General features: G+C 43.1%; 1 protein-coding gene across 3 annotated transcripts in view; it reads left to right on the top strand.

The window, feature by feature from the left end:
- Nucleotides 1-18,643, top strand: part of prex2 (phosphatidylinositol-3,4,5-trisphosphate-dependent Rac exchange factor 2) — a 264,841-nt gene that overhangs the window by 220,239 nt on the left and 25,959 nt on the right. The gene's annotated exons all lie outside the window — the stretch shown is intronic.

Raw genomic sequence — 18,643 nt, forward strand, 5'->3', positions numbered from 1 at the left:
AACACAAGTAACAAATATTGACTGACAAAACAAATATGACAATTACCAGACTTAATGTGCTGTGTGGAATCTTCCTTGTTCTCTGCCACAATTGTGCTTGGTATTTTATCTAAAATGTCTGTTTCTTAGATTGATGTCCACACATAAACTCTACTGTTTGTATGTTTGGTTAATGCACACGAGAATTTCTTACGGTGACATCAGGTTCTTGAAAAGGAAATTAGAGCATCAGGTTGAAGAGATTGAAAGGACAGCTGCCCATTATCATAGATTCACAAGAAATCAGAGAAACAGGAATAGTGTTTGCTGGGTGTGGGTGGATGGATAAGATGCCTATGGAGCTGGAAGGTGTAACAGAGTTAGTGAGAGGTTTATTCAAAATGCATATGAGAGTTTTATACATGGAGAATATAAAATTACCAAATATGAAATTAACATAGGTAAATAAGACAAGCCTTGATGGGTCCGTAAGCCAAATGAGAAATAGGATCTTATTTGGATTTTAACTATAGGGCAATGCCCAGCAGTTCAACTGGAGCAAAACAAACTCTGTCTTTACTGAGTGACTCCCCATATTAACAGATGGATGGGCCTCAAATATCTATTCTGCTGCAGCTTTGATCTTCTGCATGTATGTATTGTCAGAAGATCAATCAGATCTTCTGAGATGTTATCATATTAAGCCCCAGAGAGAATGGGAGAGCCACTTCATCTTTGCCTCACGAAGGTAACTTCAACACCAACCTTTTTGAACTTCTTTAGCTGCTCTGCCAGGTTTAATTGAGCTTACAATGGCGGATGAATTATCCAGTGAGTAAATAGTTAAAATTATACCAAGGTCACATTCACATCATCTGACATCAATTTGCAGAGATCGGTGAGGTTCTGGCCTGATTCTGGAAGTTATCTTAGCCACCCAGTGAAATACCTGACTCAAAAATGGCAGTATAGTAACAAGAGAAAACCGAGTCGCAAAGAGGATTTTCCTTAATTTATGTCATGGGATAGAATATGCAATATATTTGCGACTGCATTTTGTAGTGCTGAATCCCCATCATGGAGAGCAAAGCATTGCTGCCACTATACAGTGCATTTAGCATACATGGCCGAGACTAAAGTTCCACTTCCATGTTCAATGCTATCTGCAATTACAGGATTCCCGAAAGGTTAATTGCTGGTGCAGGATTCCCAGAAGGTTAATTTGCAAGTTGTTTGAGTCGGTAATAAGGAAGGCAAATTTAATTCGGATTTCATTTTGTAAGGATTGGAATTTAAAAGCAAGCATGTAATGTTGAGGCTTTAAAAGGTGCTGGTCAGACCACATTTGGAATATTATGAGCAGCTTTGGACCCCATATCTGAGGAAGGATGTTGGAGAGGGTCCAGAGGATGTTTACGTGAACGATCCCAGTGATGATTGGTTTAACATACGATGAATGTTTGATGGCTCTGGGTCTGTACTCAATGGAGTTTAGAATGATGAGGTGTGATTGCATTGAAACCTACTCAGCAATGAAAGATCTAGATAGAGAATTGTGAAGAGGATGTTTCCAGTGGTGGGAGAGTATAGGACAGCCTCAGAATAAAAGGTCATGCCTTTCGAATAGAGATGAGAAGGAAATTATTTTGCCCGAGGTTGGTGAATCTGTGGAATTCATTACCCCAGGTGGCTGTGGAGACCGTGATTGGGTATTTTTAAAGCAGAGACTAATAGGTTCTTGATTAGTAAGGGCATCAAAGGTCATGGGGAGAAGGCAGGAGAATGGGTTTGAGAAGGAAAAATAGTTCAGGCTATTGGTCGAATGTCCTAATTCTGCTCCTATGTCATCTGGTCAATCCAGGCAGGAGAATGGGGTTGCAAGGAAAAAAATTGATCAGCCATGATTGGATGGTCGAACAGACTTGATGGGCTGAATGGCCTAATTCTTCTCTATATCTTTAGTTCTTGGGGTTTATCTTTCCTTATGAAAGCGGAGCCAGAATATGATTAGACAAAGAAACTTGTCATTTGACTGTTGGTTTCATGTGATTCACTTAGGGTTATATTTGCAAATTGTAATTTTTCCTGCAACCTATATTTTCTCTATAAAGCATAGTTACTTGGATTATCATTGATTATCTTTGGATTACAGTTACTGGAGAATCTTTGCTTAAAATCCCAACAATCCCGAATTTACCTGTCCCATAACAGTATCACAGACCTGTTTTACTTAGTCCGCAGCCAAGTGATGAGGCACACCTAGTGTGCATACCCTCTGCAAACAGCATAGCAGTAAAACTTAGTTTATCTTTATGTTAGTAGTGTCTGTCTATGTGTGAGCTTTGGCCTTTAATAAACGTAGTGAAATGCCTGTGTATGTGTTTGCCTCGTTGATCTAACTAAATGAATGAAAAGTGTTCTCATTGCGCAGCATGTATGTCAGCGTTTGATTTTAATGGTCAAAATGAATGCGACTAAAATCTTTGAATGAGATGTCATGATAAGGTACTTAGAAATTCAATAAATTCCGACACCTATTTTAAAAAAAATCACCAAAATCAACTTTATTCAAAAACAATATATTCCTATGAAAAATGGATAACTGCATGCCAAAATCTTTTTTTTAAACAGACACTTCACACAAATGCAAAATATACCTAGAAATTTCACTGGACGGACCTTGCTGTCGGTTTGTTCACTTGTGAGTTGTGCTTGTGATACCTCCACATAAGTGCAGGTTTTCGTTGGTTGTCTTGCATGCCGTGGTCCCTCTCGTAGTGGACGTCCTAGGTAGCGAAGACTGAGTCGCCAGTTGACGTCAGCTTGCCGTCGTCTATGTGGTAGTTTGTTTTAGCTTGTCGCGGGCATTGTCATGGACATTGTCGTAGGGTTAATTTTTTCGGCGATCTGCTACAACTTTAACAGTCGCCGGCAGTCGCCTAAAAAATCGCCTAAGTGGGACAGGCCCTTCAGTAAGCTCCTACTCCAAAACTGGGCTTCTTAACTCCTTAACTCCTTAACTAGCAAACTATTAAGCAGAGTTGTCAATGGTTCCCAGAACCAGGGGTCACAGTGTAAGAATAAAGGGTGGGCCATTTAGGACCCTATCTACTGTGGATAGGGTGAGCAGTTTTAAATACTTGGGAGTCCACATCACAGAGGATCTGACATGGGCAACGCACGTTGCCCCACTGGTGGGTAAGGCAAAGCAGCGCCTTTATCACCTTAGACAGCTGAGGAAATTCAGAGTGTCTCTGAGGGTCCTTCATTGCTTCTACTCTGGGGCTGTAGAGAGCATCCTGTCCGGCAACATTACAGTCTGGTTTGGGAACAGCTCTGCCCAGGACAGGATGGCCCTGCAGAGAGTAGTGCGTTCGGCAGAATGCACCATGGGAACTACACTCATCCCCCTGCAGGACCTATACATCAGGAGGTGCAGATCCAGAGCAAGTAAGATTATGAGGGACCCCTGCCACCCCAGTAACGGACTGCTCCAGATGCTACAGTCAGGCAAACGCCTCCGCTGTCACGCTGTGAAAACGGAGAGGATGAGACGGAGTTTCTTCCCACAGGCCATCAGGACTGTCAACTTTTTATAACTCCAGGGACTACATTTTTGTCCACACTATAGTAACTTTATTAACTTTATTTATATGCTGTAACTGTAATTCTTTTTTGTGCACAATCCGCAGGCATTGCCACTTTCATTTCACTGCACATCGTGTATGTGTATGTGACAAATAAACTTGACTTGACTTGACTTGACTGAGATTAGGAAAAACGTTTTCACTTTTAGGGCTAACTGAATCAAGGGATATGGGGAGAAAGAGGGAACGGGGTACTGATTTTGGATGATCAGCCATGATCATATTGAATGGTGGTGTTGGCTCGAAGAGCCGAATGGCCCACCCCTGCACCTATTTTCTATGTTTCTATATTGAGCAACAAAATCGGGGCAGCATTGACCACAGATTAATATTGCACTATTTGTATCCTCTCCTGAAAGTTCCATAACTGGACTTATTATCTAACTAACATTTTGATGAAACTTGGACTCTGAATGTAAACCTCAAATGGATTAAAGCATTTCCTACCCCGTAATAATTCAAGCATCATAACAATACAGTTCATTGATGACTCATAACAATTTAGTATTGCTGCATAACATCCTCATTTTTATAACTCGGTTTCATATCGGACATGGTTTTTAAGAAATGGTTTTACCTGGTTGGATTATTTAGATACCCCAACATTTTATAAATAAGATTCATCTTCTCCTGATGTTAACATGTTATAGAAACAACACCATTGATCTGATTTGGAAAGTTCAGGAGATCCTTGCTAACGTTATATTTTAAACATTTTTTTTTCAAGTTAAGATATTTATTACTGTCCAGATATTTACCATTTACGAATAAATCACATATGTGAAAGGAGACACAAAATGCTGGAGTAACTCAGCGGGTCAGGCAGCATCTCTGGAGAGAAGGAATGGGTGATGTTTCGGGTCGAGACCCTTCTTCTGACCCGCTGAGGGTGCAGGTGGGAGTGTGCCTGTGGAGGAGGTCAGTCAGGTAGGATGGGGCCAGGTTATGGAGGGCTTTGTAGGTCATGAGGAGGATTTTGTACTGGATTCTCTGGGGGATGGGGAGCCAGTGGAGCTTGTAAAGGACGGGGGTGATATGGTCACGGATCGGGGAGTTGGTGAGTAGACGGGCAGCGGAGTTTTGAATGTATTGAAGTTTACTGATGATTTTTGAGGGTGAGCCATAGAGGAGGCTGTTGCAGTTGTCCAGACGGGAGGTGATGAAGGCGTGGATGAGGGTTTCTGCAGCTGTGGAGGAGAGGGATGGACGGAGCCGGGCGATGTTTTTGAGGTGGAAGAAGGCTGTCTTTGTGATGACAATAAAGGCATTCTAATTCTAATTCTAGTACATTAATACACAATTATATAACGTCCATCGCAATTAAATAGGTGGTCAGTCGTGAGGTATAATTAGGATTGTGTCGCTTGTTTTCAGAACCTCATGGTTGTAGGAAAGTAGCTTTTCTGAACCTTGTGATGTGGCACTCCAGGCTTCTGTACCTTCTGTACAACTGTTGCAGCAAGAAGACGCATGACCCAGATGTTGCAGATCCCTGATGATGGATGCCACCTTCTTGAGGCAGCACCTCATGTTGATGCTTTTGATGGTTGGGAGGACTGTGGTCATAAAGGACTGGGCCAAATTCACTACATGTGCAGCCTCTTGCATTCCTGTGCATTGGGATTGATGTAACAGACCATGACGCCACCATTCAAGATATTTCCAAAGTGCATCTGTCAAAATTTGTTGGATATTAAGTGGCATATTGAATTTCTTTAAACTACTTGAAAACCTATGTTTTATTTCAGTAAAATGCAATTTAATCATGCATCAATAAAGCGATAAACATATCAGTAGTGAAATGCTTTGGAACTAGACTGATCCCATCAAAAGCACTCTTCTATCTAATATAAACATAAAACATATAAACATGAATTTAAAAGAGAGTTAGATAGAGCTCTCGGGCTAGTGGAATCAAGGGATATGGGGAGAAGGCAGGCACAGGTTACTGATTGTGGATGATCAACCATGATCACAATCAGTAGCAATGTTGGCTCGAAGGGCCAAATGGTCTCCTCCTGCACCTATTTTCTATGTTTCTATGTTTAAAGCTGTAAAATGTGTTAATTCTTCTTGAGGTGGTGGGAATTATTCTTTAAACATTCTTGCAATAGATGATGGGAAAATCAATCAGATACGCAAGAACTGAAGTATCCTCAGGGCATATTTTCAAACAAGTAACGAAGGAAAGATGTAATTAAATAGCGTGGGAAGCTCAGTCACTGAAAACTATTAATATGCAATAACATTTGAAACTATCTCTTTCAATCCCCCCTGTTAACTAGTTGGCAAGTAAACATTCATTATCTTTGTAGTTTGATCCCAAGGTTGAAAAACGAGTGATGGTGTTATCCCTGTAGGAATGGGGTAATTTAGGAAGATGTAAGAGAAACAGAGAAAACAGTTTAAAAAAATGGAGACAAACATGATTGTAAAAGGTTATTTTCCAGACAGCACAAATTTTTTTTATGTCGGAATAGTTCCCATTTGGAACGCATGGGTCATGTTTTAATGCATAATTCTGTGCGCAAATCATCTTAGCAATGTTTCTGATTTTTCTTTAGTTCGATTGGGGATCTGGCTATATTAGCTCATGCCTAGCACACCAAAAGAGAATAAAATCCATTTTCAGTCCATTGTATTCACTGACTCATTTAGCCAAAATAGCCAGGCAGGGATCAGACCTTAATGCTTTTTCAGACTATAGGTATGTGATCGCGTATGGAAGCGGGATTGGGGAAGGGGGGGGGGGGGAGGGGGGGGTAATCCAGATGCACCTCTCATTCTGTATTCTCCAATAATGTCCTTGCTTAACAAACTTGCAGCAGAGAAGCCAGAGGTACCATTGAATGTGCAAAATTACCCCTGAGACCCAAACATTTGGTGCATAAATAATAATAAAAGTGTGGCAGAAAGAGTCTGCTTGAGCCTCTACCCTTTCATGAGGGCATAGCAGGATCATCGCCAGGGCCTGCTGTCATTTTCCTCAGGAAATAAAGATAACATGGATAGGTGATAGGAAATTTTCTCTAAACCTGTGTCCAACATTGCTACACCACCACCATATTTTAAATACATATCAGAGTGTTGAATGTTTTCATTGGCATTTTTATATAAATATAGCTAAAATAACTTATACCATCAATTATTTAAAAATGCGATACCTTAGATTCAGGTTTGCAAACTTGAACATATAATGCACAACATTTTTAATTTTAGTCTTTAAACATTATCATATCATATCATATATATACAGCCGGAAACAGGCCTTTTCGGCCCACCAAGTCCATGCCGCCCAGTGATCCCCGCACATTAACACTATCCTACACACACTAGGGACAATTTTTACATTTACCCAGCCAATTAACCTACATACCTGTACCTGTACGTCTTAATACCTCACTGACACTGAAAGCAAATTCTATTTTCCACTTGATTTGTTACTGATGCACATTTTGGGAATTGTGTTTCTTGTGTGTGTTTAAAGATGACCTGAAATGCAGAGTTCATATTTTAAGATATATATATATATATATATATATATATATATATATTTTGCTCAGCAACATTTATTGGAACATTACAAGAATGTGAATGATCTTCTAACATACATGAGACAATAATTTTTTATTGGAGTCGTTTTCACCAGAGATGGGAAATTATGTTCACAATAATCTGTGTAGGAAGGAAATGCAGATTTGATTTACACCGAAGATAGTCATAAAATGCTGGAGTAACTCAGTGGATCAGGCAGCATCTCTGGACAGAAGGGATGGGTGACATTTCGGAGCGAGACCCTTCTTCAGACTAAGTGTCAGGGGAGAGGAAGACTAGAGCTATGAAAGGGGAAGGTGTCAAAATGACAGATGCAGATCCTTGATCAAAGCAGATGCTGATCAAGGAAATGTAGAAAGGTTTGTTGTCAACTGAGGAGAAGGTGACTACGGGGCATACAATCAGTAAAATTAATTTGGAGTACAATGAAACTAGTCAGAAAACTACAGTGGGGGAGGGACTGAGGGAGAGGGAAAGCAAGGATTACTTGAAGTTAGAGAAATCAATATTTATACTGCTGGGTTGAAGAAGGGTTTCGACCTGAAACATCACCCATTCCTCCCTTCCAGAGATGCTGCCTGTCCCGCTGAGTTACTCCAGCCTTTTGTGTCTATCTGCTGAGTTGTAAGCTGCCCAACTGAAATACGAGGTGCTGTTCCTCTAATTTACGTTGAACCCCACTCTGACAGTGGAGAAGGCCCAAAACAGAAAGGTCAGTATGGGAATGGGAGGGGAAGTTAGTGTTTAGCAACCGGGAGATTGCGTAGACCTAGTGGACTAAGCCGAATAATCTTGTTTAGAAATGGGATCCACAATGTTTGTTGGCAATAGATTTCTTTCCTAATCTGATACTTCAGTAAGTACTTTGAATAATTAATATTTAGTTACTCTGTTGCGTATTCATGATTTTCCCCTTAATGCTAGAATTACCATCATCAAATGAATTAAATATAAACCAAGTTGGAATGCAAAACACATTTATGAACAATGCACATAAATGAGCAAAACCATGCCATCTGCTAGATGGCTACTTGCTGGATCCAAATGGCAACGTGAGATGCACTTGGGCACATGCATTGGAAGCCTGGGTGACAATGCCCCATTTATCACTGCACACTCTGATCCTAGATTCCACATAAAAGTCCTATGATGTAGCCCAGAACAACATGGAACCACAGCAGTTTGCTGCAAGCATGAAATGAATCCTCGATCTGGCACAGAGTCTGAGAACTTGTTATTCGCAGTTGGTATTCTAGACATGCGGATTGGAAAACAAAGTAATGATGTTATTTTTATATTATTTAAATCTAGCTAAATATCTGTCAGCGTTTTAAAATTATTTTTTTATTTTTATGTTTACATATTTAAAGTAATTATTTTGTTATTTATTTCAATGTTAACGGATTACATAGAAATAAATAATAGATAACTTCAGTAACAGGTTTGACAGGAGACCATGCTGCAACAGATAGTGCAGACAAAGGAGGAGTAAATACCTCCTTGTCCCTGTCTGCATGTAGATTTCTAATAAAGCACATGCAGGACCTTCAGCGTGAATCAAAGCCATGGGTCGGTCTCAGGACGAAAGCTCTTTTGGACAGACGATTAAACTTGATGTTTTCCATTCAAAGTGCAGCCTCAGGAAAGCAATATGTTTAACATGGAGATCTCATCAAGGGAATAAAGCTGGAAAATAGTCCAACCTGCCCAATGTCTAGCCAGCATGCATTTGATCTCCAAGCCCATTCCTGGACTCACCATTGAGTTTAGAAGTATGTGGCTAATGCACTTCATATTTGGCCCACAGCTCTATGGCATATAATTTGGCATGTTCAATAAAAGAGGCCACTGATATCCATTTAAAAGGTTTGTTTAAGTCAGATTAAAAAAAATAATTAAGTATGTCTTTATGGTTTTAATTCATTAACTGTTTTAAAAAATAAATAATTTAAATCTTTTAAAACTATTTTCAATACTTATTTTTGTTTTAATGTTTCTGATTATCGGTGAGATTTAGGTACAGTTGAAGAACCTGAGACACCCTTAGGGCCTTGGTTCCCACTGGTGGCAGCCCTTGTTGCTCGTGGCTGTGGAACTGAGCATAAGCTTGATGCATCCTGTGTAGTAATGGACTGCAGCAGGGATGGAAAAAAAGGATCTGCTTTGTATTCAGCCCATCATGTGAAAACCTAATCCTATTTTACAGCATTTGGTCTTTAGCTGTACTGGCTGTGGCTTTTCAAATACATATCCATGTTTAAATGCAATTAGGGTTTCTGTCTCTACCACTGTCATTCAGCCAGTGACTTCTTGATCCTGACCAGTTCACAAATAAACATAAGGATTTCCAAGTACCTAATCTACAAATTATTTTAAATCCACCCCCTCTACTAATGGAAATAGGTGCTGTCTATTTTATATTGTTTTTTATAATTTTATCCAGGCCTTTCATAATTTTAATCCCTCAATTAAGTCTCCTTGGTCTTCTGTAATCCAACAAAACGAGTCCAGCATATCAATCTTCCAGTCTTTCCTTATGGCTACAGTTTTCCAGTTCTGGCAACATCCTTGTGAATCTGAATCGTGTCCAAGTGATATTGGGGAAGATGATGAGGATGTTGCTTTTGATGAATGCAACATCTCGTGTGTTTGTTGGACCCACAGATATTAATGTGGCCCATATCTTCCCAATTTGATTAAAAAGATTTGATTTATTTGAAGATTAACATGGTGTGCCATTTAACATCCCATGAGTAGAGCCATCCTTGTTGTCAAGGTTGACAGCAGGGCAGTTTGAAGTGGGGCGATGGGGTTTAGTTTAGTTTAGTTTTAGTTTAGATACAGCGCGGAAACAGGCCCTTCGGCCCACCGGGTCCGCACCGACCAACGAACCCTGCACATTAACACTATCCTCCACTAGGGACAATTTTACACAGACACCAAGCCAATTAACCTACATACCTGTGATGTATATGTGATGTAAATGCCAGTGCCCCCTTGAGGCCAAGAGCAGAAGCTGGCCAATTGGCTTGTGCCTTGTGAATGAGGTCAGATGACCTTCTAGGGCCAATGGGCTTGTGACTGAGGTCAGGTGACCTTCTAGAAGTTTCCTGGTGAAGGATCAGTAATAAAATCTTCTTACAAGATGTCGGGCGTATATTCATTGTGTTAGCCACAACAGGGTCTTACAGAAGACATTACATGGTCCCAGTCGGGCGTATATTCATTGTGCTAGCCACAACAGGGTCTTACAGAGGACATTACATGGTGTCAGAAGTAAAAAGCAACTAAAGAAAAGAATGTCTGGACTTAAGCCACCGGGACCACTCTCTCTGCAAGGGAACTTGGCCAAGAATTATAAGGACTGGATAAGGGCATTCCAGCTGTACGAGACGGCAACAGAGCTGACGAGTAAGCCAGAAAAGATTCGGTGTGCAACATTCCTCCACGTAGCAGGGCCGGCCACTCAGCAGATTTATGAAACCTTTCAGTTTGCCCAGGAGGAATGTGATAAAATATAACCGCTGAAGAATAAGTTTCAGACATACTGTGAACCAAAGAAAAACCTAACTGTCTCAAGATATATCTTTAATACACGTGATCAGCGGCAAGGGGAGACCTTCTCCAGCTACCTGACTGCAGTAAAGTCTTTGGCTAATGATTGCGAATTTGGCATTATCCATGACTCGTTGCTACGAGACAGAATCGTCTGTGGCATCACCAGCCAGCCGCTCCGGGAGAAACTACTACAATGCGATGATTTAACACCGGAAAAATGCAGTGACATGTGTTTGATCGCCGAGGCATCAGCCGAACACATGAAGCAGATTGCCCCGACCACCATCGACACCGAAGAGACTGTTGATTACGTGAAGCGGGACAGCGCCGGTCGGCCATGGGGCCAAGGCAGGGATTCGCAACCCAGACAACCACAGACAGGAATCCGTGATTCTGGTAAGGATACCATCTGTCGGTCATGCACCCGTGAGCATAAAAGCAACTACTGCCCCGCTCAGTACATCCGATGTCACACCTGCGGAGAGATTGGACATTTTTCCAGATCCCCCGACTGCCCGGTAAATGGAGCGCCCACCAGCCGACCACGGTCCCAACAACATGACCGGCTAATCAGACAGAAGGCCGGGGACTGGAGCCGTGACGTTCGCGACATTGAGTTCCAGATCAACACTTATCCACTGCCTGAGCCAGTGGATGATGACGTTGATGTATTCTACATTGACACTGTGATTGACGCTGTGATTGAGTCGACGCGTGAATGGGGACAGATGTGCAGCATCAACAATGTGAACATTGAGTTCAAACTTGACTCTGGAGCTCAAGTGGACATCCTGCCAGAGCACTTGTTCAGAAAGACTGGTCTTGCCTTACTGAACACGAACGTAACACTGAGATCATACTCTGGACATACAATGAAGCCTGTGGGACAGGCAAAGGGGAATGTCAAAGTAGGTAAGAAAGAATATAGGGTTGTCTTTCAAATAGTGAGGGGGAATGTGAAAACCAAATTTGGGAAGCAAACGTGTGAAAAGTTAGGGCTTCTTACACGAAAGGAGGCAGTTGATGGCGTGAGTGCAAGCCCACTATACACTGCGAAGATCATTGAGGAAAACCGCGAGCTTTTCCAAGGGCTGGGGAGGCTAAAAAGACATGAGTACAACATAGCGCTCCAAGCGAACATGCAACCTAAGCAAAACCCACCCCGCACTATCCCCTATAAGATCAGGGATAAGGTCAAGGACGAATTAGTGCGCATGGAAAACTTGGGAGTCATAACGCCCGTGCGCGAACCGACAGATTGGGTGAATTCAATGACTGTGGTTAGAAAGCCTAATGGCGAAGTCCGCATATGCCTTGACCCACGTGACCTCAATGCGGCCATTCGTAGGGAGCATTTCCCGATGCCGACGTTCGAGAACATTGCAGCCCGCATGCCGAAGGCAGAATGGTTCTCGAAATTTGACGCTACAAGTGGGCAGTTCCCACTGAGCGACGATAGCTCGCGTCTGACCACATTTAATGCTCCTTTTCGGCGATACCGATACCTCGTCCTTCCATTTGGCATCTCATCTGCAAGTGAGATTTGGCAGCGGGTGATGCAGGAAGAGTTTAGCGACTTAGAAGGGGTGGAGATAGTCGTGGACGACATTCTCGTTTGGGGTGTGAATGCAGCACAACATGACGAAAGGGTGAAAGCCTTACTCGAACGGGTGAAAGAATCCGGCCTAAAGCTCAATCCCAGAAAGTCGGTAATGCGTTCAAACGAGATTGAATATGTGGGACACGTCATCTCGCAAGCAGGCGTGTCACCAAGCCCATCTCGTGTCAGCAGCATGCTACAAATGCCATACCCGACAAACAAGGCGGAAGTGCAAACTTTCTTGGGGATGGTCACCTACATGGCCAAGTTTATTCCGAACCTCTCGGAGATCACCGCCCCACTTAGACAGCTAACAGAAAAGGGAGTAACGTGGCATTTTGAGCAGAAGCACAGACGGGCAGTAGACAAGCTGAAGTGTCTTCTCACATCACCACCCGTACTCAAACTGTAAGATGTGAACGCACCCGTTTCAATTGCCACAGACGCTTCCAACAGTGGATTTGGAGCGGTCCTGATGCAAGACGAGAGACCGGTTGCATATGCATCACGACGCGTGAACGCGGCCGAGCGCAATTATGCGACTATAGAGAAGGAGCTGTGCTCCATATTGTACGCGTGCAGAAAGTTTCATGACTTCATCGTCGGTCAGCGCACAGTGATCCTTACTGACCACAAGCCATTAGTGGGCTTGCTCGCCAAGCCGCTACACAAATTAAGCCCCAGACTCCAGCGAATGCGAATGCACCTGCTACGATACGACATGGAAATACGGTGGAAGCCGGGACGTGAAATGTTTGTCCCCGATGCCCTGAGCCGGCTGCCCCGTGCAGACACACCTGCGGAAGAGCACATCGCACTGCCGATCGTGATACAAGCTGTAGAAGCCATCCTACACATGTCAGACGAGCGCCTTGCGCAGTCCAGAGCTGAAACAAAAAAAGATCAAACCCTGACACTTGTGCGAGTATATAAGAAAGGGTTGGCCTAATGACAGGCGCGATTTGCCCTCGGACTTGACTCCGTTTCATACATACCATGACGAGCTGGTTGAAGTCGATGGATTAGTCTTGAGGGAAAACTGAATCATAGTCCCCCAAAGCATGCGGAGGCAGATGCTGAACGCGCTACATGAACCACATCTGGGAGTAGTGAAACTTAAACAACGAGCCCGCAATTTATTTGCATGGCCAGGAATGAATGCACAGATTGAGGACACAGTGGGAACATGCTCGATATGCCAGGCGACTAGGAAAGCACATGCAAGCGAGTCGCTACAACCACACCTCATCCCCAGCAGACCTTGGTCTAAGGTTGGCGCAGACATCTTCCATCTGGATGGAGTTGACCATTTGCTTGTAGTGGACTATTACTCCAAGTACCCAGAAATAGCACAGTTGACAGACATGACGTCACATTCGGTGATACGTGAGATGACGGGCATGTTTGCCCGGAATGGCATTCCTGACTTGGTGATGACAGACAACGCGAGACAATTTGACTGTGCTGAGTTTCGAAGGTTCCAGGAGGACTGGGAATTTGCCCATGTCACCTCAAGTCCCATATATCCACAGAGCAATGGGCAGGTAGAGCGCTGTGTACAAACTATAAAAGGTCTCATGAGAAAAGCAAAACGCAGCGGCCGTGACCCGATGTATGCCATCCTCGAATACCGCAACACCCCCCTTGATGGGACAGGCGGCTATGCCCCCTCACAGCTATGCCCCCTCACTGTTAAGAAGCCAATTGCCGTCGCCTCTATCGCTATTACTGCCACATCATGTCCCTCCCATGGGACCACAACTGGTCGCCCGGCAAGAAAAACAGGCAGCATACTTCAATGAGAAGGCAAGCGCCGAGCTGCTGCCGCGCCTGGAACAACAACAACAGGTGTGGTTTCGTGCCAAACCAACCGAGTGGCAACGTGGCCGCTTTGCAAGAGAAAACCTGTCCCCTCGGAGCTACGTCATCTCTACACCGAGTGGTACTGAGTTCCGCAGAAACAGGAAGGACATACAACCTGCGCACGAAGCAGCTGAGCAATACCCTGGCAACACGCAGCAGACGAGCGCGAGCACTCACCCACAAGGAGGACCCCCTCTCCTAGAAGGAGCTAGTCTCCCAGATTCAAGAGGACTATCACAGGCCGCATCACAAGGTCCTGTGGTGGAGGAACCGGCTCAAAGCGTGCCAAGCCACACACGCATACAACATAAATACGACACAGAACGGGTTGGAAATACGACTTGCACGAGAAGTGGGCGATTGTCCAAACCCTCGGCACGGCTTGTTATGTAACGTTGATAGTTTTGTAGTTTGAAGAGCATTGTGTAATTTGTGGTGTTTCATCCACATTAAATTGATTAAAGCTTCAAGTTATTAGTTTTGACCCCAACGTTGAAGGGGGAGATGTGATGTATATGTGATGTAAATGCCAGTGCCCCCTTGAGGCCAAGAGCAGAAGCTGGCCAATGGGCTTGTGCCTTGTGACTGAGGTCAGATGACCTTCTAGGGCCAATGGGCTTGTGCCTTGTGACTGAGGTCAGGTGACCTTCTAGAAGTTTCCTGGTGAAGGATCAGTAATAAAATCTTCTTACAAGATGTCGGGCGTATATTCATTGTGCTAGCCACAACAGGGTCTTACAGAGGACATTACAATACCTATACGTCTTTGGAGTGTGGGAGGAAACCGAAGATCTCGGAGAAAAGTGACTGGTGTACAAGGACACCCAGGTCTCGTTGTACTTCACCTTTTCAATCAAGAACCTATCAATCTCCACTTTTAAAATATTTAATGCCTTGGGCTCAACAGCCATCTGTGGCAATGAAGTCCTCCGATTCACCACCCTCTGGCTCTAGGAATTCCTCCTCATCTCCATTCTAAAAGTACGTTCTTTTAATCTGAGGCTGTGCCATCTCATTCTAGGGTCTCCCATTACTGGAATCATCCTTTCCAAGTCCACTTTATCTAGGCCTTTCATTATCCGGTAGGTATCAATGAGATTCCCACCTCATTTCAAAACCCCAGCGGGTTCAGGCCCAGAGCCATCAAACGCTCCTCATATGTTAACTCAAATATTCTCCAGAATCATTCTTGTAAACCACCTCTGGACCCTTTACACATCCTCAACACATCCCTCCTCGGGTATGGGGCCCAAAACTGCTCAGAATAGTGAGTAGATGAGTGGCAGAATTTGGAAGGTGGGGAACCACTCCGTCGTAATCACCTATACTGAAGTGTAGTACGCAAAAGAGCGTAACGTCCGCCATTTTAGTAGGCAAAACCCACCGTTCGCTATGCCTCTCGTAGTGTAATCACTGTTTTTGGGGAACAGTATGTGTGATGATACCATAAAAATGTAGAATACATCTCATCTATCAATTCACAGATTTTTGTTATTTTTCTTTAAAAATGTTTCTGCAAGTTTCTGCCTACTAAAATGGCACCATGACATACTACGGTTTTTAGGGTTGATTGGTCTATTTTGCTCTGCTCTATTATCTTTGGTGGGGAAGGAGTTGATGGGAATGTGGAAAGAATAAAATGGGTTAAAGTCAGTGTTAAAAAATTGCAGAGTCTTTTCTGGGGTTCATTTAAGGCAAAGCCTTACCATACCATATTTATCCATACCACCAAAATTTGGCCCATTAACTGCAAGCAATAAGAAAACTTTGTATTGCTTTGATTTTACCATTGATAGCTGGTTTAGATAAATTCTAAACTAACAAAATTGCTGGAGTTACTTGGTGGCTGTGGGGATAAGAACTGTTAATATTTCCAATTGAAAGCAGTGTAAGGAGAAGAATGTCACTTTTAGGCAATTAGTACTACTTTAGTACTATCAGTAATTAGTACTATCAGGCAATTAGTACTATCAGTCTGAAGAAGGGTCTCGACCCGAAACGTCACCCATTCCTTCTCTCCTGAGATACTGCCCGACCTGCTGAGTTACTCCAGCATTTTGTGAATAATTACTATTTTTAAAGTAATAAAGAAATTAATTTTGTAGAAATGTATTAAACATTAAAAGGTATTATTTTAAATGGATTCTAAGCAAAATATTGCTTGTGAACACAAGTTTTTAAAAATTACTTTTGGTATAAATATTTGTAACCATATGCTGGAGCAGTAATTCTTAAAACAAAGTAAATGCTTAGAAATCCCATGGTGTGTTGGAAATGGCAGAGATGTGGTGGAAGAACAGCAATTTCTGCCATGCTTAACCTAAGTTAAGACTTAGTTCTGACTGAGGTCCTTGAGTCCTCTGCTCCAGTGTCTGAACTCAGGACTTGGTCTCGTGATTGATTTGCCTGTGAACGGTTGGGCTGAAGTGCGGTAAGAGATCGGAGCAAATGTGCAGGATTGGGTTGGTAAAAATAGGGAAGGCTGGCTGGTCCTTAAGATGGCGAGACATTGGGGATGCCGGTATCATGTTTGAAGGGAGTGGAGAGATTGGGATGGAGGTCAGCATCATAATGCTATAGCTGCAAAGTAGGGTACCTCAGGTCAGGGATGGAGGTGGTTGTCTTTGGGGAATGAATGTTGGTGGCAATTCAGTGTGGTCGGATGTGGGGGGTGGGGGTGGGTAGGGTGTTGTTTGGGGAGGCTGAGAAATGGAGTAGCTTCAGATCTAGTTATGTTTTTAGACTGGCTCCCAATTCCCTCTGGTCAACACCATATGGTTTTTGAAGTGGCTTGTGATGAAACGTGTCTCAGCAATACTGCAAAAGGAACATTGCACAAGGAATGACATAATCCCATGTGATATTAATTTATAAATCACTTTGAACTACATTGGTGACTCGTGTAGGAACTGCCATCCCAGATGTATTGATTGTCACGATTCAACCAACAAGTGGTAATAAACACCGTTTTCTGTTGGTTAAATTGATTTAAAGATATATGTGCTATGTAATCCAGTTTCAAGGTCCATGTTTTCGAAAGTAGTTAGTGGCTGCAAGCTTTGGACATGTATATTAAAGCAGTCAGGCTAGAAAAGGAGAAAGTATAGCACCTTACCTGATCAAAAAGAATGCATGCCAGATGTGATCCAAACCTGTTAGGTCAGAGTGTCTACAATTCATTTTAAGAATCGAATGAGAACATTGGTAATCAGGAGTTTGAGGCAGCTGCAAACCTTGGCCACTGCAAACTGTCTGTTGTAAAGCAAAGCCAATTTATTGAAGAATACAGGAAACAGCATGGTAATTTCTCCAGAAAATTCAATAGATGGTGGTTAGAGAGAAATAATGTGCACCAAATCAATATCAATGATTTACAGCACCACATTATTAAGGTTTGATTGCCAGAGGCATAATTCAGCCACTTCCATTCTGCCAGAAAAATAGCATTATCATTATCACAGCAATTTCCTCTGTTGGGATCGCATGGCAGTCAATTTTATTGATAGGCTTATGGACAAATGGCTGATTGTGGAAAGAATCTTGGGTGTTAACATGTCCACTAATTCAGCGTATCTAAAGTTGTTTCTAAGTTGATGATACTAAGTTGGGGGGTAGTGTGAATTGTGAGGAAGATGCAATAAGGCTGCAGGGTGACTTGGACAGGTTGTGTGAGTGGGCGGATACATGGCAGATGCAGTTTAATGTAGGTAAGTGTGAGGTTATTCACTTTGGAAGTAAGAATAGAAAGGCAGATTATTATCTGAATGGTGTCAAGTTAGGAGGAGGGGGAGTTCAACGAGATCTGGGTGTCCTAGTGCATCAGTCAATGAAAGGAAGCATGCAGGTACAGCAGGCAGTGAAGAAAGCCAATGGAATGTTGGCCTTCGTAACAAGAGGAGTTGAGTATAGGAGCAAAGAGGTCCTTCTACAGTTGTACCGGGCCCTGGTGAGACCGCACCTGGAGTACTGTGTGCAGTTTTGGTCTCCAAATTTGAGGAAGGATATTCTTGCTATGGAGGGCATGCAGCGTAGGTTCACTAGGTTAATTCCCGGAATGGCGGGACTGTCGTATGTTGAAAGGCTGGAGCGATTGGGCTTGTATACACTGGAATTTAGAAGGATGAGGGGGGATCTTATTGAAACATATAACATAATTAGGGGATTGGACACATTAGAGGCAGATAACATGTTCCCAATGTTGGGGGAGTCCAGAACAAGGGGCCACAGTTTAAGAATAAGGGGTAGGCCATTTAGAACGGAGATGAGGAGGAACTTTTTCAGTCAGAAGGTGGTGAAGGTGTGGAATTCTCTGCCTCAGAAGGCAGTGGAGGCCAGTTCGTTGGATGCTTTCAAGAGAGAGCTGGATAGAGCTCTTAAGGATAGCGGAGTGAGGGGGTATGGGGAGAAGGCAGGAACGGGGTACTGATTGAGAGTGATCAGC

The sequence above is a fragment of the Rhinoraja longicauda genome, chromosome 4 (assembly GCF_053455715.1).
Source record: "Rhinoraja longicauda isolate Sanriku21f chromosome 4, sRhiLon1.1, whole genome shotgun sequence".
NCBI lineage: Eukaryota > Metazoa > Chordata > Chondrichthyes > Rajiformes > Arhynchobatidae > Rhinoraja > Rhinoraja longicauda.